Genomic DNA, 23,966 nt, shown 5'->3' with positions numbered 1-23,966 from the left:
GGTAGAGGAGGGGCTGCCCACATGAGGCCGCAGGGAGACTTCTCTCAGAGGTGACCCGAGAGCCGGAGGCAGGAAGGGGCTGGATCTATTTTTATTTATTTCTTTATAGGGTACCAGGGATGGAACTCAGGAGCGCTGGACCCCGGAGTCCCACTCCAGCCCTGTTTGGCATTTTATTTAGAGACAGGGTCTCACGGAGTTGTTTAGGGCCTCATTAAGTTGCCGAGGCTGACTTTGAACTCACGATCCTCCTGCCTCAGCCTCCCGAGCCGCTGAGATGACAGGCATGTACCTGGCCGAGGTGCTGGATTTAAACCTGGCCTGTGGCACTGGACGGTCCAACCCCGGAACCTAAGCCTCCCCTGCTGTCTTGCGTGGGTCACACAAAGCACCTGCCAGACTCCTCCCTCCCTGTTGAGGATCCCGGCTTGTGGGATGGGACGTGGGGATGGCGGGGTGATACCCCAGACGTCTTCCCGTGGAACTGCCCTGTCCCACTTGAACTTGAACTTGGCCTACAGTTCAAGTGGCTGTAGGCCAAGGAGGTGTGCGGGGTGTCTCCGGGGATTCCCCCGTCCAGAGGGAGAAAAGACCCCAAGAAGGGCCGTCGGGGCTCCAGGCTGCCCGTCGGGGTGCTGGGGCAGGAAGGAAGTGGGGGCTGTGGTGGCTGCACCTGGGGCAGGCTGATGGCCGAGTCTCCCCATCCCCTCTTCTTGTCCCTGCTAGCCCCCTCCCGGCCGTGGCAGAGAGGGCCTTTGCAGACCACCGGGGGCCTCCTGGGACAGTGAAGAGGAAGGGCAGCAAGTCACTGGGACCCCCACCCTCCCCTGGTCTCTGTGGAGTGACAGGCTGAGGGGTGGGCAGGGCCAGGGGCGGGGTGGCCCAGAAGCACCTTATCTCTACTGGACCAGTGTCAGCTCCTGTCCCCAGCCTGGTGGAGCTGCCAGCCAAGACTGGGGACCGCAGCGAATTTGCATTTATATTGGAGACTTCTGTTTCCAGGGCCTGGGGGGAGGGGTGGCCGCTGTGGTCAGCTGAGTGGAGATGCAGGAGGGGAGGGGCGCGCAGCCCTGTCCTGCCGGGGGCACAGGAAGTGGCCGCTAGGCTGGGCCTGCCTGGCGAGGGAGCCAGGGCACAGAAGGTTCTCTGGGCATGTGGCCGGGCCGACAGCCTGCCTGTCCACCCTCCCAACCGCTCGCCAGCAGCAGCTGGGAGTTGGCTCTGCCCCACGGGCCTGGGAGAAAGGTCAGAGGCCTGTGCCAGCGAAGGACCAGGCCAGGCAGAAGCACTCCTGTGACCAGGTGCCACGGACAGTCCTCCAGCCTCACACACCCCTCAGACCTGAAGTTGTCGCCACCACGAAAATCTGAGGCTCAGAGGGGCTCAGCAAGTAGCCCGTGGCGGCCCAGCACACAATCCAGTGCTCTGGGAAGCTGCCTGGCAAGGACCCTGGGGTCGGGACCACCTTGCTCAGGGAGGAGTCAGCCCCCCTCTCCACCTGACTCCTGGAGAGCGAAAGGCCACTGTGGGCTCACAACACCCTGGGGCGGGCTTGGCCACAGCTCGGGCTCTGCTTCATGTTGTGGTGAAGGTCACGGCCATGAGGGTCAGATGGGTTTCCTTCCCTCGCCTTGGCAAGAGATGGAAGGAGGGAGGGAGGAGGGAGGGAGGGAGGAGGGCAGGAAGGAGGGAGGAAGGAGGGAGGAGGGAGGGAGGAAGGAGGGTAGGAAGGAGGAAGGAGGGAGGGCAGGAAGGAGGGAGGAAGGAGGGCAGGGAGGAAGGAGGGAGGGAGGAGGGCAGGGAGGAGGGAGGAAGGAGGGCAGGAAAGAGGGAGGAAGGAGGGCAGGGAGGAGGGCAGGGAGGAAGGAGGGAGGAAGGAGGGAGGAGGGAGGGAGGGAGGAGGGCAGGGAGGAGGGAGGAAGGAGGGAGGAGGGAGGGAGGAAGGAGGGAGGAAGGAGGGCAGGAGGGGGCAGAGCAGAGAAGACAGGGCTCCGGCTCCAGGCAGAGCCGTCCTGCCGGGGTGTCTGGCTGCCTGGGGTCCTGGTGCTGGTGGGGTCCTGGCTGTCACATGGAGTGGTGCCCCCTTCCCCGCCTACGGCCGAGCCCTGTCAGGCGGAGCCTTGCTCCAGGTGGGGGCAGTGGCAGCCTGTTTGGGGCTCCAGGGACACAGTCAGGAGCCTTCCCCGACCCTCAGACTAGACTCCCGTGACCAGGGCTTTCTTTATCTTCATCCCGTGGTGACGCTTCACTGCTGCTACAGGGACTGCCCTGTGTCTGGGCTCGCCCCGCTCCCCTCCCCCACCCTCCAGACGGAGGCCTTGGCCCCTCTCCCCAGCTGACAAGCCTCCTGGTCCTGCTCTCCGTCCAGCAGAACGAGCCCTCCCTGTCTGTCACCAAACAGTCAGGACAGCCCGTTCCACCTGGCAGGCTGGACCATTGCCCAGCTTGGTCTGGGGGAGTGAGGACCAGCTCTGACCACCCACAGCCTAGGTTCAAATCTGGGCTGTGCCTCTTCCTAGCTGCGTGGCCTTGAGCAAGACCCTTGGCCTCTCTGAGCCTTTAGCTCCTCCACAGTAAGTGGGCATCATGATAGGATCCGCCTCTGCGTGGCAAGGGCTTGGCCAGGTGCCTGGACGGTATTAAGACACATTAGCTCTGGTCCTGGCTGGGCTTTGGTGCCGCCCCCCGGCTCAGCAGGAGTGCCAGGTTCCAGGGGCCTGGCCCAGTAACCCCTCTATGTCACCGGCTGTGACTGGTTCAACATGGACAGGAGGGAACCTGCAGGGACCCCGGGAGTCGCTGTCACCCTGGGCTTCTAACAGCTCCTTAGTGCATTCCTCAGACGGGCCAGGACTCAGGACTGAAGCCATCTTTAAAATACGACCGTGGGGGGTGACACCTTAGCCCCGGCTGCTCAGGAGGCTTTGGTGGGAGGATTGCCTAAGCCCTGGGTTCAAGACTGGCCCCGGCAACACAGTGAGGCCTTTTCTCAATTAAATAAAAACTACAAAATTCAACATATGGCTCCAAATTCCTTGATGCACCTCCCCTGGGAGGGTGGGTGCACGCCTCCTCCCGGACTGCCTCCAGGGATGAGAAGGGGAGAAAGGAGTCCACTGCTGGGCCTTCTGGTGGCCATGCCGCTGCTGCCGGTCTCCGGGGACGCTCCCTCTGGGAACTCAGCCGGGAGGACGCCCAGGACCCAAGGAGAGGCCTCGGGAGGTGCTGAGGTCCATGGTCTCAATAGTCAAACATGGGAGGGAAGACGCTTCTAGATGATTCTAGCCCCAGCCTTGAGCCCTGCCCAGCTGGGGCCCCAGATACCACAGAGCAGAGGGCAGCCACCCCTGTGCCTTCGGTGTGAGTTCCTGACCCGTAAACACAAGACGATCATTCACAATCCACGTCTGGGGCTGTTTGTTAATGCAGCAGGGTAACCAGAGTCCTCATACTGACTCCTTCAGCGCCACAGCAACAGGAAGGGGTGGTTCTCGCCGTCTGTGTTTCATGGAGGAGGGAATTAAGTCCCCGTGTGCCTTAACAAGCTACCTGAGGTCCAGGGCTCAGGAGACGTGGAGCTGGGACCTGTGCCCATGAGTGCGACTTCAAGCTGAGCTCTGAAGAGTCGAGCAGGGGTCCCCTCCCACCGGCCCAGAGGACCGGAGAGACCGGTCGTCCTCCAGAGGGGCTTGGGCCGTGGAGGACGCTGCAGTGGAGCTGGTGAGACCAGGAACGAGCACTGAGAAGCTCCTTGGGTGCAGGGGGCAGGGTGGGTGGGCAGGGGCTGGAGGGGGTCCACAGGGACGGGCAGTCCACCCTGCCATTGCCACCACGGCCACAGAAGGAGGCCTGGCCTCAGGCCCTGGGGACCTCCGTGCCTGTCAGAGCTGGGTCCAGCCAATTCTGGGGGCTGAGCTGGGCCGTGCCCTCAGATGGCAGAGCTGGGTGGTCAGGGCCGAGAGCCTGGCAGCAGCTAGGCACAGGAAGGCCCAGGAGCACCCTCTGCCCTGTGCACAGGGGCCCATGGAGCACTGAGGCCGTCTGTGCCCCGTGGGTCTGTTGGATCTGGGGTTGGCCGAGGGTGGTAGACAGCTCGCGAGCACAGTGACTTCCAAGAGGCAGACACCAATTCCCTTTTCTCAGAAGCAGCCTGGAGGCCGGCAGTGCCAGGTGGGTGCCATGGCTCCTTGGTCCTCAGGGACCCGGTCCCTTCTGTTCTATTGTTCCACCCTCAACACCTCATGGTCCCGAATGGCTGCTCATTCTCCAGTCATCAGGCTCACGTTCCAGCTAAGGAGAAGGACGCAAAGAAAGTGCGGGTCTCTCTAGAAGGTCCCCCCGGAAATTGAAGGCGGTGCTCTGCCTGCATCCTCTTGGCCAGAAAAAGAGGGTAGGAAACGCGGTCACTGTTCTGGGTGCCCATGCGCCCTGCTGCTCCTGGGTTCTGGTACTGAGGGAGAGGGGGTCGTGGGCTGAACCACCAGCAGCCAAACCGGCATCTGGGAGCGGAGGGGCTTTTTAAAATTGCTATTTTGATGTGTGTGTGTGTGTGTGTGCGCGCTGAGAATTAAAGCCAGGCTTCGTGCGGGCTAAGCACACGCTGTACCTCTGAGCCGCGCCCACACCCCTCCAAGCCCTAGAGTGAGCATGCTAACATGTGTCACCAGGTCCCTTGCTTCCCTGTTTACAACCACCCCGCGGTTCCCACTGCTCCAGGACGGAGGCTCAATCCTCAGGTTGTCCCTAGGGCTGCTGGATCTCACCCTTGCTCCCCTCTTGGCCTCATTGGGTTCCCCAGCCTCATCCTCCCTGGTCAGCCTCCAAAGCTGAACTCGGCTGTGCCCCTGCCCGCCCCCCCCCCCCCCCCGTCTCCCTGTGTCTTCTGAACATCTGGGTTGGAGAATCCAAATAATCAGACATGAACAGCCGCAGAGGCAGTGAATAAAGCCCTACTGTGTGCCAGGCAAACAACAAACCCATCAGGTTGGTACCCTCAGGAGACAAAGAATCAGAGTACCAGCTGGTGGGATCGTGTTGTGACGGCCCTCTGCTCTGGCTTCTTATAAGAAATGACACTCACAGGTGTGACATTCCACACTCTGACAACACTGTTCCTTCCATCATCTCATGCAGTCCTCACAACTGCTGCGCCCTTTTGCTAATGGAGAAATGGAGGCTCAGAGAGGGACAGGGATTTCCCCAAGGTGAACAGCAAGGTGGTAGCCATGACCGAATTGGAACCAAGTTTGCCTACCCTTCGCCTCCTGGCAACTGTGCCATCAGTCTTTCCTGGAAATGAGTAAGAGTGGGCCACAGTTGACCCTCCACGGTCCTGGCGAAGGTGACAGGAATTGCAGAGTTCACCTTTCAGAGAAGAGGCTGAATTTCCCAGAAGGGAAAGAAATTGCCAGAAAGGGACTCGGCTCTCCCAACTCCCAGTCCAGAGTCTTGCAAACTGCTCATCCGTGTGACAAGTTTTTTTTGAGCACCTACTGTGTGCTGGCACAATGCTAGTCCCTGGGAACCCTACAAACGTGGATCCCTGAGCCCCTGGGATTCCCATTCTAGGGCAGGGTGAACGGGGCGACGGCTGCTGACCAGGTCAACAAGCAGCAGCCCTGCCCTCTCCTTCCCGCAGAGGCAGAGGGTCTGGACCCTCCTGCAGCAACGTGTAGCTAAACAAGTTCCGGGCAGTAGCAGCTGCTGAGAAAACAAGGGCAATGTGCGGGGGCAACGGGGGAGGGCAACGGGTGGGGGGCAGCGGGGGAGGGCAACGGGGGAGGGTGCGGTCGTTTTCTTCAGTTGGGGGTCAGGGAAGCATCTCCGAGTGGAGACCAGGAAGGTGCTGAGGGCCAGGCCGGGTGATCCAGGCAGAGGGGACAGCAGGTGCTGAGGTGGAGGTAGGACTGAGCTTGGGGTCCGGGAGGGGCTGAAGAAGGCCGAGGTGGCTGGGGCGGGGGAGAGGGGCGGTTCAGGGGGTGGCTGGCAGGAGGGCGTGGGGACATACGGCCATGAATGGGGAGAAGGGAGGGCGAGCCCCCACAGGACCCCTCAGGGGGCCCGGTCACCTCTGCATCTGGGGGTTCCCAGCCAGACTCCTCATGGCGGGCCACAGCACCTGGTGTTGCTGGCCTCTGCAGAAGGACAGCTCCCACCCCCTTCCCCAGGCCCCCTCGAGGGCGCCTCCACCTGCGTGGCGGCCGCCATTGTGTGCTGGCTCCACAGGGCACACCTGGTGCTGCGCAGCCCGCCGGCTGCCCTGGTGGAGGGGCTCAGCCTGCGGCCCCCTGAAGCCCACCAGCTGGGAAGAGGCCGGCCGGGGAGGAGGGGCGACCTTGGTGGCCACCAGCAAGGAGCCCCCCAGGCTCGCTGGGCCGGCTTTGGAACCCAGCTCTCCCTTCGGCAGCCATCCTCGGTGGCAGAGACCTAGGGAGGAATGGGGTCCGGCTGCTAGGCTTAGAGGAGCCCTCTCCCTCTCTGGGCCTCAGTTTCCTCATGCGACACTGAGAGTCAACCTGGACAGACGGCGGGCTGACTCCCGAGCTGGCTGCCCGAGTCTGAGTCTTTACTAGACAGTGGCTGGTTGAACTGAGCTATTACTTGACCTTTCAGTGTCTCAGTGTACTCATCTATAAAATGGGGCTATAACAATAGCACTTATCTCAAGGGTTGTGTGCGGACTGAATGAATGAAATGCCTGCCCAGTGCTATTGTGAGTCTTTAGAGAATCTTGCACTGGGAAGACTAAGGGATCGGCGGAGAAACTGAACCCATTTGTTTGCAAACTTTTTTTTTTTTTTTTTTTTAAACACAGCTCTGCATTGCTCAAGAGAAATTTTCCTCAGAGCCCCAGCTGTTCAGAGGGGATGGAAGGGGAGGGGGGCGCCTGCCCCACCTGCTCCCCTATCTCTCTGCCTGCAGCCCCCACAGGGCCTGTGGAAGCATAATTTGAAAACCCCTGCTCAGTTTGTCCTCTTAAGCTCACGTAGAGGAAAACTGAGACTCAGAGAGGGGCAGGATAAGTCCAGAGTGAGTGGTCCAGCCTGGCCCAGAACGGAGAACTCCTGATTTTCTCTGTGCAAGACAAGGGACAGAGGCTGGGAGAAAACCTAAGACCAGAAGCCTCTTAGGGGACTGGGTGCATTGTGGCATCAAGTCATTAGCATGCAAATGAGATGCAAACGAATGCAAAACAGCATGTTTTATGCTAATTTGCAGAGTCGAGAGCGACGACATTTTTGGTAATAGGGCAGCAGTCCTGGTCCCTGGGCATTGCCGAACATGCGTCCTTTTTTCTTTTTTCTTTCATTATTAGGATCAGGCCCATAAATCTTGGTTTGGCTGAAACCCCACCCTTCTTGCCTGAAAGCCTGGCTCCCATCACCCTCAAAGGCTTCCTCGCCAGTCCTGTGGACCCGCCAGGGCCCAGAGACAGGCCTGGGCAGTGAGTCAGAGAACAAGGACTCGGGAGCCACCAGTCAGAGCCAGGGGGTAAGCTGGCCAGCCTGGCCTGGGAGCCACTGTGGAGGAGGGGGCCTTGGCACCTCGGCTGAGCTCCTTGGCCACTGGGACTGGTGCACTGTTTTCTCTGCCACTTCGGGAGGGCAAGCTTGCTCTTTTTCTTTCCAGGGTGCCCAGTACGTGGGACCCAGGTTGGGCATGGGCCTGGTGTTCAACCATGAACCTGGACTGGACCCTGGCAGTCCCCCGGGGTGGGGAACCTGTGATCTCTGAAGCTGCGCAGCCTCAGTTCCAGCCCTAGCGCCTTTCCTCTTGAAAAACAGTATCATAGCTACCTTTACGGGCCTCCCTGTTCCACGGGCCTCCCTGTTCCCCGTGCCTAGCGTTGAGCTGGTCCCCTCTGCTCTCACTGGTAACAGCCCATTACTCTCAGTTTATAGAAGAGAGGTTAAGTGACTTGAAGCCACTCAGTGGAGTTGCTGTTCCAGGCTGCCTGGGTCTCTTCCTGCACCATCAGCCCACCTGTGACAGCCGTAAACCTGAGCCCTGCGCTCCTGGAAGGCAGCAATGGTTAAGAAATCCCCAGCTATCTGCTGTCAGAGGTGCCCCTACCCTCTTCTGTCCAGAGAAACGACTTACCCAAACAAAGCACCTTTCCCCCTGACCCAGATAAGACTCATCCACTCATAAGTCTGGGGGAGGAGTCCCTGGTTTGCCTGTGACCTTTCCCCTTTCGTCTGACCTCCCGTTCTTTGTCTGATGGTTGATTAGCTGAGATTGGAACTGCTTGTCCCTTCTGAAACTAGCGAGACAGAGAGATAAGCCTTTCCTCTCTCATGGGGACCTCCTCTGGGTGGCGAGGCAATTCTAGATCCCTCACCCATAACCTCTCCACTCCTCCCTGCCCCCACGCTGGGATCTTGGGTGCTGTCTTCTCCCAGGAGCTTGGACAATGTCATCTTCCCAGTTGGCATCCCATTTCACCTTTGACACTTGCCACCGGGCGTATTTTCCACCCAAGGCTCTGGACTGAGAAGAGCCTCACGACAATGGTGCATTTTCTCAGCATCTTCGTGCCACGGGTTCCTCTGGTGACACGGACGCTCATAGACCCTACTTCCTCCTGCGGAGCTGTGAAAGGAGAGCGCGACAGGGAAAGCAGGGCCCAGGCCGCCTGGAGCGGTGCTGGGGCACCGAGGGCGCGCTCCGGACCCGCCGACCGTCGCGCTTGCTGGAGAGCAGAGCCTCGCTCCTAGAGGGACCAGAGCTGCGGGACACGCACAGCTGGCGAAAGAGGGGCCGGTCCAGCGCCCAGCGTTGGGGGAGCCCTGGGTCCCCACCCCGCCTCGGGATGGCAAGCCGGAGCGGGGAGGAGGGTGCCCCCTCGCCTCTCCCCGCCTCCCCGCCGCCCGCCTTTGATTGTGGCAAGCAGCGAGTCGCGGAGCAAATTAACTTTTTGCACACTTCATTATGCGCCGCCCCGCGTCCCCCGGGGCCGCGGCCCCGCCCCCGCCCCGCGCCGGCGACTTGATTGGGCAATTAATCTTCGCGGCCGCGGCCCCCGCCCGGCCCGGGTCTTTGTGCGCCCGAGCGCGGGCCGCAGCGCCCGGTCTGCTCGCGCTGATAAGGCGCCCCGCGCCCGCCCCGCCTTTGTCAGGGCGCCCGAGGCCCGGCCGCGTCGCCGTCGCCGTCTCGCACCCCGTCGGCGCGCCCCCGCCCCCGCGCTCCGTCCATCTGTCTGCGCCGCGCCAGCCCCGCGGCCCGGGGGGAGGGGCGCGCGCTCGGGCAGGGAGCCAGCACCCTCCACCCGGCCGCCCCAGGTGTCACGGGGACCCCTCGGCACAGGAGGCACGCGCGCGCACACACACGCGGGCTCGGCCAATTAAACGGTGCGGTAATAATTAAGAAGGGGCGGGCGCGAGGCCAGCAGCAGTAGGGAATTCGGGGTGTAAGGAAGGTCCCGGCAGGATCCAGAAAAGACGGAGTCCCTGCCTCCCATCCTGCACCCCAGGGGTGCAGTACCTGGTCGTTGGCTCCCAGGGCTGGGGGGAGTGCCCCTGGGAACTCGCCCTGCGCTCCGCACCTCTTTGTGCGTTTCTCCTGGGGTTTGCCCGCAGGACCCAGCCTGAGAACCGAGCCTGCGGTGGAGACAATGTTCAGAGCCAGGCGCCTGATGGGGAGCAAATCCCGGACGAGTTTAGACACTCATCACGGGGTCCAGGGACCGGTCACCTGTGGAGCCGGGTGTCAGGAGCCGCTCTGGGCCCAGCGGCGGGTGGTGACTGGCTGAGACCAGGTTGACACAGTGAGCGCTCCCAGGTGTGGCTCTTGGTATTGTCCGTGGTTTTCCCTTGAATGGGCTCAGTGACACCGAAAACGGATGGGCCTGGAAGGAGGCCCTGGAGTTCCATCCAGCACGTGGCCCAGAGGGCTGGGGTGGAGCCTGGCTCCAAACCTGGGCACAGCTTTGGCCCAGGTGAAAGAGTCTGCGGGTTTTGGGAAGCGGCTGCCCCAGGGTGCGGAGGGTTTGGGTGAAGACAATTCACGGTCTTCCTGGGTTTCCCCAGGCGGGTATGGCTGGGGTGTGAAGCTTCCCTGTGTGCAGGGCTGGGTCCAGGAGCAAGACAGATGGGAGGTGTGTTTTTCGCAGGGTGCCCTGCAGTGCCCCTGGGGGTGTCTGGGACAGTTCTGAGCAGAGAAGAAACTGTTGGCTCTCTTCATAGACTCACCGTCTAGGTGACGACATAGGCTGTGGGTCAGGGAGTGAGAAGAGCTACAGATAATGACAAAAGAGGACAATGGATTAGGTGGCCCCCACCCCTACCCTCACTGGAGTGTTCCATTGGTGGGGCAGTGAAGGCTATCTTCCCTGGAGCCCTAGGTCCACTCTGACCCTGCGTATCCTCTCTCCCCCTCCCTGGGCTCTCGTCCCCAGCCAGTTCTGTAGTGGCAGGGCAGGGTCCCTGGGATGATGGGCAGGCCTCAAGCCTCTGCCCTGATCCCTAAGGAGATGGCAGTGAGTGTGGCTCCCTCTGATAATGACAGCCTCCAGTCTTGCATGACCACAATGCCTCCTGAGCCCATAGTCCAGAAGGGGCCCTGTGAGCAGGAGCTGAATTAAAATGGAGAAATACAGCTTCCCTCCCTCTCCTCCCACCTCCTCCCTCATTCCCGCAGCCCCTGAAACCCTGGGTGAGTAGTTTCTCAGTCCTTTGGCCTTGCTGAGCTTGCTTAGCTGAGGGGACACCTCCTTTGGATAGTAAAGTAGGGGGCACCCAGAACCCCAAGGTGGGATATGGGGAAGGGCCACTTGGCTCTGATCCCCCACCCACCCCAGCCCGTGCACGTAAGTGTAGGTTCTTTATCTAAACCCTGGTCCCTGGCGCTGGTGTTCTGACTCTAAACGTCCTAAAGATCCAACATCATGAGCTTTTGACTGTCTAGAATTCTACATCCTGTGCATCCTACACAAATATGCTGGCATTCTTTGCTTTCTTCTTTATGCGCTAGAAGGTGGGGGCTCAGATACAGATTTTGCTGGTGTCCACTCATTCAAGTAACAGCGGCCCCGGAACCCTGTCTGCAATCATGGCAACCAACATCCTTTCAATCATGTTTTTATTCGACAAGTATTCTTTGAAAATCTTCTAAGTGCCGGACACGGTTCCCAGCATCGTACAAATAAAGCAAATGAGTAAATATCACGTTAGAAAACAACGTGTGCAGGCGCGATGCAGGGAGGGATTTTTCTCTACTTGTTCTTCCAATTACTGACATTCGGTCTTTGGTTAGTGACTGTGGACTTATGTCTTCTTGCAGGTCTGTCAGTTTTTGCTTCATGTGTTTTGGATCCCTGCTATCGAGGCATACACAGTTAGAATTGCTATAGGCTCTGGATTCATTAACCTCTTTAGCACTGTGAAATGACCTTGTCTGTCCCTGGGAATATTCTTTGCTCTGAAAGCAACTTTGTCTGATATTAAACTAGCCTCTCTAGTGTTCCTTTTTTTCCCCCTTTATGTACTGGGGATTGAATTGGGGGATGCTTTATCACTGAGGTAGCTTCTGACTCCTTTTTAATTTTTTATTTTGGGATAGGATCTTGCTAAGTTGCTGAGGCTAGCCTCAAACTTGTGATCCTCCCTCCTCAGCCTCCTGAGTGGCTGGTATTATAGACATGTGTCACCGTGCCTGGATCTAGTGTTTTTTTTTTTTATTACTGTTAATGTGATATATCTTTTCCATCCTTATACTTTGAACTTTTGTATTTAAAATGTGCTTTATTAAAAGAATAAGGTAGCACATTTATGAGTCAAGACTTTTTTCTTAATCTAATCTGAAATTTTCTTTATTAATTTGGCATGTTTAGAGCAATTTTATTTAATGTGTTTCTCTCTCTCTCTCTCTCTCTCTCCATATATATATATATATATATATATATATATATATCTTTGTATTAGAGATTGAACCCAAGGGCACTTGACCACTGAGCTACCTCCCCAGTCTGTTTTAATTTTAAATTTCAGACCGGGTCTCCCTGAGTTGCTGAGGCTGTCCTCAAACTTGTGATCCTCCTGCCTCAGCCTCCCAAGTGGCTGGGATTATAGGCTTGTACCACCTGCACTTGGCTTAATATGGTCATTTCTGTGGCTAGAGTTAAGCTTATCATTTTGCTATTCGTTTTCTATTTGTCCCATTTGTTCTTTGTTTTTTGGCCTTTTTCTTTGTATTAACTGAGGGTTTTTTTGTTGTTATTCCATTTTACCACTTCTGTTGGCTCTTAGCTGTCATTCTTCCTTATTTTGGTGGTTGCCTTAGGGTTTGTAACACACATCTCTGACTTGTCACAGTACATCTCCAGGTGCTGTTACACCACTTCGAGTCTATAATACAAGACATTTGTAACAGTATCCTGTTATTTTTTTCTTCCTGGTCTTTATGCTATTTCCAGGCATTTTCTGCCTACAGATGTTCCTCGGTCCCTTATGATGAGTTACCCCCGTAGACGCAGGGCAGCTAAAGAAGGCTCATCAGGTTGAAAATGTGTTGAAGACGCCTCATCTACTGAGCGTCGCGGCTCAGCGCCTGGGCTGAGCTTGAGCTGGTTCCCGGCTGTTGCCCAGTATTGTAAGAGTTCACAATGCCCTATTTTGTCTTTTCTTTAGAGACAGGGTCTCACTGAGTTGCTTAGGGCCTCGCTAAGTTGCTGAGGCTGGCTTTGAACTCGCCATCCTCCTGCCTCAGCCTCCCGAGCTGCTGGGATGACAGGGTGCACCATGGTGCCTGGCCGGTTTGGGTCTGTTTCTATCTTCTGTGTCCCTCCCTCCCTTGGGGACGTAGAGTTATGTGGCATGATTGAGTCATTCTTTTAATGTTCTTGCTGGGTCGGTCCCGTGGATCGGGCAGCCTCCTCACCACACCATCCCCCTTCTCCTTGGAGTGCCTGGTCAACTCTGGAGGCAGACACTGTGGACTTGCGGGGTGTTGTGTATTTTTATGTGACTGTAAACCTTCTTGCCTTTTCCTCTGAGATGCAGTGAAGTCACAGCGGGATCCTTGGTGGACTCGCAGCGTGCCCGTCCAGGGGTGATCATTTCCCGCATGAACAAGACCTTCCGGAGCCCTGTGCCCTGTGCCCAGCAATCTTGAGTTTCTTTTTTCTGTTTGGCACTTTTCCGGTCCCAGGTGAGGGCTGGTGAGTTGTCCAACCTTCTCAGATGCTTTTCCGGGGCCCAGAGTGGGTTTGTCACACAGAAGCTCCAACCGGGGCTCAGCCTCCTCTCCAGGGGCCTCTCTTTGGATTCTGGAGCTTCATCTCTGCTCGGCCTTCTCCCCTTCCCCCTTCCCCCCTTCCCCCCTTCCCCCCTTCCCCCCTTCCCCCCTTCCCCCCTTCCCCCCTTCCCCCCTTCTCCCCTTCTCCCCTGCCTGCGCACCCTCTCCTCCTGTCTCTCCTGGACTCAGCTCCATTTCTACAACTCGGGGACGCCCCTCCGTTCCTCCAGGGCTCCCCCTGCACCAGCATCGGGAAACTCTCTCCAGGCTACGGACTTGGGCCACCGGCGGGCCTGCCTGTCCCCATCTCTGAGGACCAGCCCTTGCTGCCTGAGGCTCAGGGTCTTGGAAATGGTCTCATCATGTATTTTGCCTGTTTTCATTTGTTTGCTGTTTTTTTCGGGGGGGGGGAGCATTTCTCTGGCAGCAGGGAGACTCAGTCTCTGTTTCTGTGTCTTGGGTGGAAACAGATGTCGGGAGGTGACACTTGAGCACCAGCGTGGAGGACGGAGGGAACCGTGAGGGGCAGAGGGTGGTTCGGGTCAGTGGCCTCCCCTCTGTGCCTGAGGCCTGGAGAGGCCCAGGGGGCCTGGTGGCTGCAGCAGGGGGTTCTGGGGAGGAAGGGGAGGGGCGAGGTGCCAGCTCGTGCAGGACCTGGCGGGCCCCAGTAAGGGCCTTGACTTTGACATCAAGTGAAATGGGAGACGTGGGTGGGGGGAGGGCCGAGAATGGCCGACTCAGGGTTGGCAGAATTGACCGCAGAGGGCCAAGGGGGACCTCAGGTGCCTGCCGGGAGCCAGTGCAGGGCAAGGCTGGAGGTTGTGGGGACACTGCTAAGGGGAGTGTTCCCTGGGGCGGGGGCTGTCACGCTCGGTGTCTTGGTCTGGGTGGAGGTCTCAGCGCCTGCTCCCTGCAGGAGGCTCGCGGAGCCCATGCACACGCCTGAGCTGCAGTCTCTTCTCCAATCGTCAATCTAAAAAATAAAACAGGGACGATGGCGGCTTGGAGCAGGCTGTCATCAGCGGAGATGGGGAGTCGTGGGTGGGTTTGATCTCCAACATGATTTGCTGATACACCCAACGATAGGCACGAGAGAAAGAAGAATCCAGGATAATGCCAAGGTTTGTGTCGGAGCTGCAGCAGATGTTAAGCACCCACTGTGTATCAGGCCTTGGTCTAGACTCTGCTGACTTGTCTCATCCTCATGACAATCATAGGCAATCCAGCTGGCTAGAGAACTCTCTGGGCCTTTTTTTTTTCTTTCCCCAGACAGAGTCTCACTCCGTTGCTGAGCATCTAAGTTGCCGAGGCTGGCCTTGAATTTGTGATCCTCCTTTCTCAGCCTCCTGAGTTACTGGGACTACAGACGTGAGCCACCACACTTAGCTCCTCTCTGGGGAGGGTAATTTGTGTGTGGGATTCTGGAGCTAGCGGTGATCAGCTTTGCTTCCAGGAGATTACAGCCTGCCTGAGAGTGAGACCAACTAATGAAAAAATCAAAAGAGGGAGAGAGAGAGCCTTCACAACAACGTGTCGGCGCCTGGATTCAGCCATGCCTGAAGCCAGTGCCCTGGGCTTCTCAGATAAATCAATAATTTTCTTTTCCCCCCTTCCTTTCATTCACTTGTAGCTGAAGAATCTAGACACGCATAACTTCTCCACATGCTCTCTTCTGCCTGTGCCATCCCACGGACCCTCTCGTTACCACTAATAATTCCTGCTCTGTACTTTGTTTCTGTGGACCTTTATTCTCCTGGGTCTCTCTTTCCAGAATGCCTTTCCCTGCTCCCTGCCTCTTGTTCAAAGCCGTCCCAACTCCAGCAGCTGAAGGCTGGAGGTGGCTGGACCCACCATCCTTCTGTCGTCACCCCATTGTACAGATGGGAACACCAAGGTCCCCGGGAGGCAGGGGCAGGTTCGTGGTCAGGGCTCTAGTGTCCGGGGCCTTCCTCGATCCTCCCTGGTCACCCTCTTCCACCCTCACTCAGGGCCCTTTCCCACGTGTCCTTCACGTGGACTCAGAGACTCGAGGATCAGATTTAAACCTGCCCTTGCTCCCCGAGGGCCGTGTCCTGCACTCCCCTCTCCGCTGCCTCTGCACCTCCACAGCCCGCTCGCCCCTCTGTAGTTCGGGTCTCTCTCCTGTCCCCGATGCCTTTTGCACCTGGGAGCCGCGGCCAGCTCACCTGTGGGTCAAAGGAGGCTCCTCATCCCTGTTTGCTAATCAGTGAACACGGAGCGCGGAGCCCTGGAGGGAGGAGACTGGGCACTGGGCTTGGAGGCCGGAGGCCTGAGCTCCCTGCACACAGGACTGAGGCAGGTGGGTACTGGTCAGGGGGTCCTGTCCAGCCTTAGGTAAGTTGTGTCTTCTCTTTGAACCTCAGTTTTCTCAGCAGTGAAAAGGGCAGGACAACCTCAGGCAGTCTGGATTTGAATCCTGGCTGTGTGACCCTGGACGGGTGGCTTAACCTCTCTGTGCCCCAGGCTCTTCACTTGCAAAAGGGGGCTAATCAATGTACCTGCTTCCCCAGTAGATGTGTGAGTATGAAATGAGTTAATATCTTTGGAACAATGCTTGGTACATAATATAAGCACCCTAAACTGATAACCATGAAATAAAAGACTTGCTTCCTGAGAGATGAGAATTTGACAGAATGCAAAGTCCTGCCCGTGTGAACGGTGGCTCCTGCATTAGGCAGGCGTCGGGGAGGGGCTGATTCTTTTTTTTTTGGGGGGGAGGTACTGGGGATTGAACTCGGGGGCACTCAACCACTGAACCCCATCCCCAGCCTATTTTATATTTTATTTAGAGACAGGGTCTCACTGAGCTGCTGAGGGCCTCACTTTTGCTGAGGCTGGCCTTGAACTCTCCATCCTCCTGCCTCAGCCTCCTGAGCTGCTGGGATGACAGGTGTGCACCCCCGTGCTCTGCTGGAAGAGCTGATTCTGCTGCTGACTGTTGTGTCCTGGAGACATCACTCCTGGGCCTCGACTTCCCCATCTGGCAATTGGAGAGAGGACCTAGGACCTGGGTTCTCTGCCGATTTGAGCTTCTGTGTCCACACAGAAGAGTGGGGCTGCGGGCGGCATGTCTGCTGCGGGTCCTGGGGAGGTGTCCGGGGGACAGCAGTGCCTGCTGCGTGGCGGGTGGCCCAGGAACGTGCCTGGAGTCAGTGTCACTGTCACTCTGGCCCCGACAGTCCAGGGCTGGGGGAAGGTGCTGACTCTCCTCCTTCTGCCAATGGCTCAGGAAACCGGAGAGGCCGTGTGGCCTTTGGCCGGTGTCCACCGGCCTCTGGGCCCTGTCTGCAGGGCTGTGGCGTCAGTGGGAAGAACAAAGAGGGTGCCCAGAAGACAGAGAAGCCTGTGGCAGCTGCCGGCCCCCGGGGACAGGCTGTGGCCACCTCCGGCTCCTGAAGATCTCCACCTTCCAGGGCCCGCGACGTCCCTGCCACACGGGCGAACTCAGAACCGTCCCTGCCACCTGCGGGGGCCTGCGTGGAAAGAGGGCCAGGACGGAGTCCAGGCGGTGCCCTCTGGCTGCCCTGGGCGTGGCCCCGTGCCCCGCGGTGAGGCTGGGCAGGGCCTCCACTGGGCCGAGGCTGGGGGAGGTGAGGCTGGTGGGACGAGCCACCTGGGTCCCTCCCCACGGGGTCCAGAGGCACTTGGCGTCTAGAGGCCTCTCTCTTGGTCCCGAAGGTAGGTGCCCGGCTGGCCGCGGACACCGGCCATCCTGGGATGTGCTGGCCGTGATGCGCAGGTTGGCGGAGAGGGATGGAGAGGGGTGGGGAGGTGTCCTGGGGACCCTGGGGGGGCCCGGGGACAGGAGGGAGGAAGGCAGGGCTGCCTGTGGCCTCCCACTGGAGTTTGGGACGGTCCCCGTGACGGGAGTTGGAGCCCCTTTGGGTCCTGACAGGGAGGAGGGGGAGACCCGGGGGGGGCAGGGGAGGTGCTGAGACTGTGGCCCAACACTCCCCCCACAGCTGCACACACAGGCCCTGGTGACACCGCGACACCACACTGTGACAGCAGTTCTCGGCTGAGGGCCTCAGGAGACTCTGCTGGAACACAGGTGCCCCCCCCTGCCCTGAGCGTGGCTGGGGCCCTGACTTACATGTCCCAGTGTGCCCTGCGGCTGGTGTGGGGACACACTTTGAGGACCACTGGGTGTCAGTTGGGGTGTCCTGAGGGCAGGTCCTGAGGTGGGACCAGGAGAGGGAAGCAGGAGGGAGGAGGAGCAGACGGGCAGGGGACCACCAGGCTGGGCGGGAATGGCCGGGCCTGGCCCCAGAGGCTGGGGACATGGTGACCTTGACCCAGGAGCTGAGGTGGACCTGAAGGTGCGCCCCAGAGGCTGCCGTCCCTGTAGCCCGAGGACAAACTCCTTCTCAGAGGGAGGTGAGCACATGTCCCTTCCTGGCTGCCACGGGTGTCACCCTGTCCTAGGCCCTCAGGGGAACATGGCTGTGAGCTCAGAGCAATGATGACACAAATGTGACCGGGCCATTACACCATCTGTCCGCGGCAGAGTCAGGAGCTGACCTCCTTGGGCCTGAGCGCTCTCGTCCCTCAGCTCCCCGCGAGAGGTGGCGGGAGGATGAGGCCCTTGTGTACCTCTGAAGAGTCCAAGGTGAAGCTGGATGCCTGACCTTGCAGATGAGGGAGGTGGAGCGTCTGGCACGTGAACCCTGCTGAGGCCCCTCTTCTCAGGTCAAGGGGCTGCCCCTGAAGACTTCCTGGGTCAGGCACTTGGAAGGGGCCTGGTGGGTCATTCTGGGCTGTGCTCATTCGAAGGCTTGACTGGGGTGGAGGAGCCACTGACCAGCCACAACAGCAGAACCTGGGGCAGGAAGGGGCCCCCCTGGCACTTGATGATGGGGACACAGAGGCCTCAGTGTCTCTCTGTGCCCTGGAGGGGCCCCTGTGGCATGGGTGGTGCGATTCCTGTCATTGATGCATTCAGAACCTACTGCAGGTTGGTCCCCAACCCAGGGCACAGTGGTGCAAGGGGACATGGGTGTGGGTGGTCTGGGCAGCCAAGGGGATGGAGAAGCAGTGGGGATGGGGCGGGTGCCATGGGAGGCTTCCTGGGGGAGGCTCTGAGGGAAGAAGAGGAGGAAGGCCCTGGAGGGAGAGAGAAGGAAGGAACAAAGGCTTGGAGCTGGGGGCATTCATATGGCCTAGGAAATGGCTGGAAACTCAGCAAGTAGGGACACAGGGACGGCAGGGGGCAGGGAGCAGGGAGCTGTGGCCAGAATTAAGGCGGAGACCGAGAGAGTGGCAGGGGGCTGGGGGCGGGTTCTGGACTTAACAGGTGGCCCTGCCTCTGTCCAGGGCAGGTGCACCCCCTGCAGGGCACCCTCTGACCTGCAGGGCTCTGAGCACTTGGCCTCCCTCTCACCCCTCTGACTCCTCTGTGGTCCCCAGTGGCCTCCTCCTGATAGTCCTGCCCCTGTTGACTTCACTCAGGCTGACCTGTGTAGCTTGTAGGATATTATGGGCTGGACTAGAGTCCAACTCTCAAGGCTGGACCATAAACCAAGTTGCAGCCTCTACCCTGGTCTCCGGGTTCGGTGGCTCTGGGTGAGCAGCTGCCATGCTGTGAAGCCACTCAGGCCACCGAGGTCCCACTGGTGGCCAGCAACAATTCAGCAGTCGTATGCAACAGTACCTGGTCAGTGGCTCCTCCGCCCCGGTCAAGCCTTCGAATGAGCACAGCCCAGAGTGACCCACCAGGCCCGCTCCAGGTGCCTGACCCAGAACATCCAGGAGACACGCTAGATCATTCTACGTTCCAGGGAGACTCGTTATGCAGCCTCAGATAATGAGGGTGCCTCTGTGCCCTCTCTTGGCCTCTTCTGTGTACCTGATGACCTCTGATGACAGTCTGCTGAATACAAAAGGCCCTCCTCCGGGAAAGTTGAGGTGACACAGAATTAAATTGGGTGCAATTTCAAAGGGACCTCAGGGCATCTGAAGCTGAACCCTAAACCCCAGCTCCCAGTCCCCCCGGGTCCCCTGCACACACAGCCTGAGGAGCAGCTGCCTCTCAGAACCTGTTGTGGGGCACACTGGCTCCTGCAGAGGACAGGGTTCTCTGACTGAGGTCTGCTAGGTCTTGGGCTTGGCTGGGGCTGGGCCTGTGTGGCCTGGATGCCCTTCCCTTCCTCTGCTTGGGCTCTTGGCAGGCTGGCCCTGCAGAGGGGACCAGCAGGTGTCCAGGATCAACGGAGGTTTAGCTTTAAGAGGAAGGAGCAGGGACAGAGCTGTGTGCGGGTGGCATCCCCAGCCTGGCCTGGAGGTTACTGATGTTGATTCTGGGCTGATGCCTCCCCCTCTGGAGGCTGGAGAATACGGAGGCTGAGGAGGCAGGGCCCGGAGCCAGGCTGGGCCTGAGCCCAGCAGTCAGAGCTCTGGCCTCGGGACCCGGGGACTGACTTCACTCCTCTCTCTCGGGCTTCCACACTGGGTGGGCGGTGACAAGGACACCCTGATGGTGCTGCAGGGCTGTCCCGTGCCCCCCAGCAGGACGGTGACCCAGCTCCTGCTCAGCAGCTGCCAAGTCCTCCACCTCAACCTTCCTTCCTGCTTCTGGTAGCTGCTGGGCCACCAGTCCCTCTCACTGGTGCCGCCCACCGACAGTTGTGCAGCCAGGTGGCCGCAGCTCTTCCCTCGCCCCGCCCACGGGAGCCTGCAGAGCTGTCTCGGTGCCACGGGTGACAGCCCCTCTTGGCACCTCGCGGCAGAGCCGTGCAGCTGGCTCATCCAGGGTGGCCTCCCAAGGCAGGGTGCTCGGGGCTTCCTCGTCGTCCACCCGCATGACCCACATAAAGGGACCATAACCCAGGGCCCGCCCACGCTGCCCCCTGCAGCCAGCCCCAGCCTTGCCCTGCCAGGCCCTCGTCTAAGTGCAGGTTCGCTGCATCTTCCCAGCCGCGCTGTGTGGTGGGGACCCAACCATCCCCCATTGTAGAGACGGCAACGGGCCAAGGACGAAGGCAGGCAGTCGCCCCAGACGGAACGAATGAACGAAATGACAGCTGGACTGTTGTCACCATCCTCTCCACAGTCCTTTGAGAGTATTGTCCCCATATTCCAGGTGAGGCGCCTGAGGCCCAGAGGAGGCACACAAAGTCGCTAAGGTCACACAGCCAATGGGTTGACACCAAGCCCACTTTTCTTTCTTTCTTCTCTTTTTCTTTCTTTCTTTCTTTCTTTCTTTCTCTCTCTCTCTCTCTCTCTCTCTCTCTCTCTCTCTCTCTCTCTCTCTCTTTCTCTTTCTTTCTTCCTTTCTTCCTTTCTACCAGGGATGGATCCCAGAGGCACTTTACCACTGAGCCACATCCCCAGCCCTTTTTAATATTTTATTTAGAGACAGACTCTCCCTAAGCTGCTTAGGGCCTCACTAAGATGCTGAGGCTGGCTTTGAACTCATGGTCCTCCTGACTCAGCCTCCTGAGTGGCTGGGATGACAGGCGAAAGCCACCACTCCCAGCACCAAGCCACTTTGTGTCTTCCATCAGATGGCACTACCTGGCCCACCACTGAGGGTGGGAGACGCCTAGGAATGGAACAAGGAAGGAAGGGAGGCTAGACACGGTTCCTCCTCCATGTTTCTGCTGTCAAGGGGAGACTGGGGTGCCCCTCTGCCCACCATCTGCAGAGGGGCCTGGGTACTGGCCTCCTCACCTTGTCCTGGAAGCTGGGTTGGCAGGGAGCACTGTGTCTACCCCGCCTTTCCTCGTCTTCCCTCCCTCCATAGACACTATATACAATGAAGCACCCGGCTGCTCATCGCCAGTGCAGCTCGGTGAGTTTCCCACAGGTAGACGCCTCCTGCCACCCAGATCAAGGTGCAAAACGATTCCAGTCACTCAGCAGACTGGCCACCCCCGACAACACTATTCTGGCTTTCATCACCATCTATTTTGCTTCTCAAAATCCATGTAAGTGCAGCTGTACTCACTGCGCCCATTTGATCCATGAAGGAAGTGACCCCAGAGGGGAGACTGGCTGGCTGGCAGCTCAGAGCCCAGCACTGGCAGGCACAGCTCCGAGCAGAGGGACAAGGGCCATGGGCACTCGTAAGTGCTTAATGAAGTCTTGCCTGAGGTCTACCGGCTGTGAGAGAAGCAGAGTATTATTCTCAGGATGCTGAAAAAGCGCATCTTACACAGGTACATAGTGAGCGCGCGTCCGAGTTGTATTTGCCCACGGCGGAAACTGGCAGGGTCAATGAGCAGAAGATGGCACAGGCAGGAACCAGACTTAGGAACGTCTTCAGGCCGTAAACCCGGAAGCTTTATTGTTATTTCCGCTCTAGGATAGAAGTCATTTGCCATACCCGCATCCTTGAGCAGGTGACAGAGGATCGGGGACCCAGGCAGCTCAAGGTGCACACACTTGGGCTTGCTGCAGGCTGTTATGGTCACTCCACTTCTCCCCAGGTTCCCAGAGCCCGGAACACATGGACCCCAGCCCTCCCCACCGCCAGTCACTCAGGGGACACCAGGGCACTCAGGATGGAGGGGGTGCTGACACACACATAGGCCAGGCAGCAGGTCACCCAGGGGTGGGGGCAGGAGCTCAAATTTTGGCAGCCAACAGAGGGGACCAAGGGCAGCCTTGTGTGGTCAATAACCCAGGCATGGAAAGATGTCTCTTACGGGAAATGAGATCACCATAGGTAACAGCCCGCCATTCCACCCAGACTAATGCACATGAGTATGAGAGGGCTGAGCTGCAAAGCTCTGGGCCAGCCACCCCCAAACCTACAGTCAGGGTGGAGGGTGAGGATGAAGGGCCTGGTGGTGCCCGCCTGTAATCCCAGAGGCTTGGGAGGCTGAGACAGGAGGATGGCGAGTTCAAAGTCAGCCTCAGGAACCGGAAGGTGCTCAGCAACTCGGGGACACCCTGTCTTTAAATAAATACAAAATAGGGCTGGGATGGGGCTCAGGGGTCGGGTGCCCTTGAGTTCAAACCGCAGCACCAAAATAAATAAATAGACAAACGCCCAGAGCCTGCATGGCTTCCATGATTTGTGTGACTGTGGCCTCTAAAAAGCCTGCGGATCGATCGCAAGACTATTTCTGGCCGGTGATCGCCCCCAGCCGTGGAGTGGGGGGCGGGCTTTCCCACGGGTCCCCTGCGGTACTCATCACGGTTACCGCCCTTTCTGCCCAGGACACCCCGTCCCGGTCGGGTCCTGCCGCCTCTGTGCCGCCCCTCGCCCCCCTGGGCGCCGGCGGGTCGCAGCTGACGTGGGGGCGGGGTGGGGAGCAGATGGACCGGGCGCCGGCTCCGGGTCCCCGGTCCCGTCCAGGTGGCTCGGGCCGACGTCGGGCCAGCTGCGGGGCCGAGAGGGGGCGGCAGGGGGCTGGGAGGGGACCCCGCTTTCCATGACAATGCCCAGGCCGTACAAAGGCGCCGCCGCCGCGTTTCATTGGTTGGAGTTAATTATCCGAGGCGGGAGGGCGGGGGTCCCCGGGGCGGGAGGGCGGGGGTCCCCGGGGCGGGCGGGCGGGGCCGTCGGGTGGAAGGTGCTGGCGCGCGTCCCGGTGACACGGCGCCGTCGCCCCCTGGCGGCTCCCGGCCCCTTGACCCGTTCACTCCCGCAGCCACCTACAAGGTCACAGCGCAACGACGGCTGTCAGCAGGCGCCCAGGCCACCTACACCCCCAGAGTCCAACAGATGCCAGAGGAAGGGCCCAGATGGGGCTTCGGGAGAGGAGGAAGGCCTGGAGGGCTTTCTGGAGGAGGCCGCATCTGAGCCAAGACCAGAGGGAGGGTCGGGGAGCTGGAGATGGCACCAGAGGACACAGCGGGCAGAGGGGTGGCAGTAGGGGCCAGTGCTCTCTAGGGACCAGCTCGTTGGGGGACGGCATGGACTTACCTGTCAGGGGCTGGAGAAGTGGGCCAGGGTCAGATGGCACAAGTCCATAGGACAGTGGGGGCTGGGGGCTGGGGGCTGGGGGCAGGGACCTGTCAGGTCATTAGTAGTGGTTTAAACAAGGTGGGGGCCTTTCTCTCCTATGAAATAAAGTCCAGAGGGGGTGGTGCAAGGCAGGCACTGTGTTCCACAGTTCCGAGTCCTGGACTCCTGTGTTATGACCCACCACTCTCAGTACATGGCTTCCATTTCACCGCCCCCAATGGCTGCTCAGCCACCAGCCATCACATCCCCATCCCTAGATGGAAAGCTTTCCAGTCATCAGGAGAAAGGAGCCAAGAAGGGAGGAAGTTCCCCTTCAGGAAGCCACCTGTGATCCTTTTGCTTCTATTTTATTGGCTAGATCTTGATCACATGGCCTCTCTAAGCTACAACAGAGGCTAAAAGAGATGGTCTGTGTTCCTGGCACTGTGCGTCCAGTTGGAAGGTGAGGTCTGTTTCAAAGGGGAGAAGTGAAGCCTGAGTGTGGGGGACAGCTGTCAGTCTCTGTCACTCAGCAGTTGCATTTCCAGGAGTGCATCCTACAGGTGACCTGTCCCTGTGACGTTTCTACATCGTCATTTGCTGCATCATCGCTTGTGGCAGCCAAAGCAAAGAAGCAGGGACGTTGCCAACGCACTGATGTGACGTGGCATGAAGGAGACTACTTTGGAAAACAGTTGGGCAGGGTTTTTATTTATTTACTTACTTAGTACTGGGGACTGAACTCAGGGGCACTTGGCCACTGAGCCACATCCCCAGCCCCACTTTGTATTTTATTTAGAGACAGGGTCTCATGGAATTG

This window comes from Ictidomys tridecemlineatus, chromosome 5 (assembly GCF_052094955.1).
Source record: "Ictidomys tridecemlineatus isolate mIctTri1 chromosome 5, mIctTri1.hap1, whole genome shotgun sequence".
Lineage (NCBI taxonomy): Eukaryota > Metazoa > Chordata > Mammalia > Rodentia > Sciuridae > Ictidomys > Ictidomys tridecemlineatus.
This window is presented reverse-complemented; position numbering follows the sequence as displayed.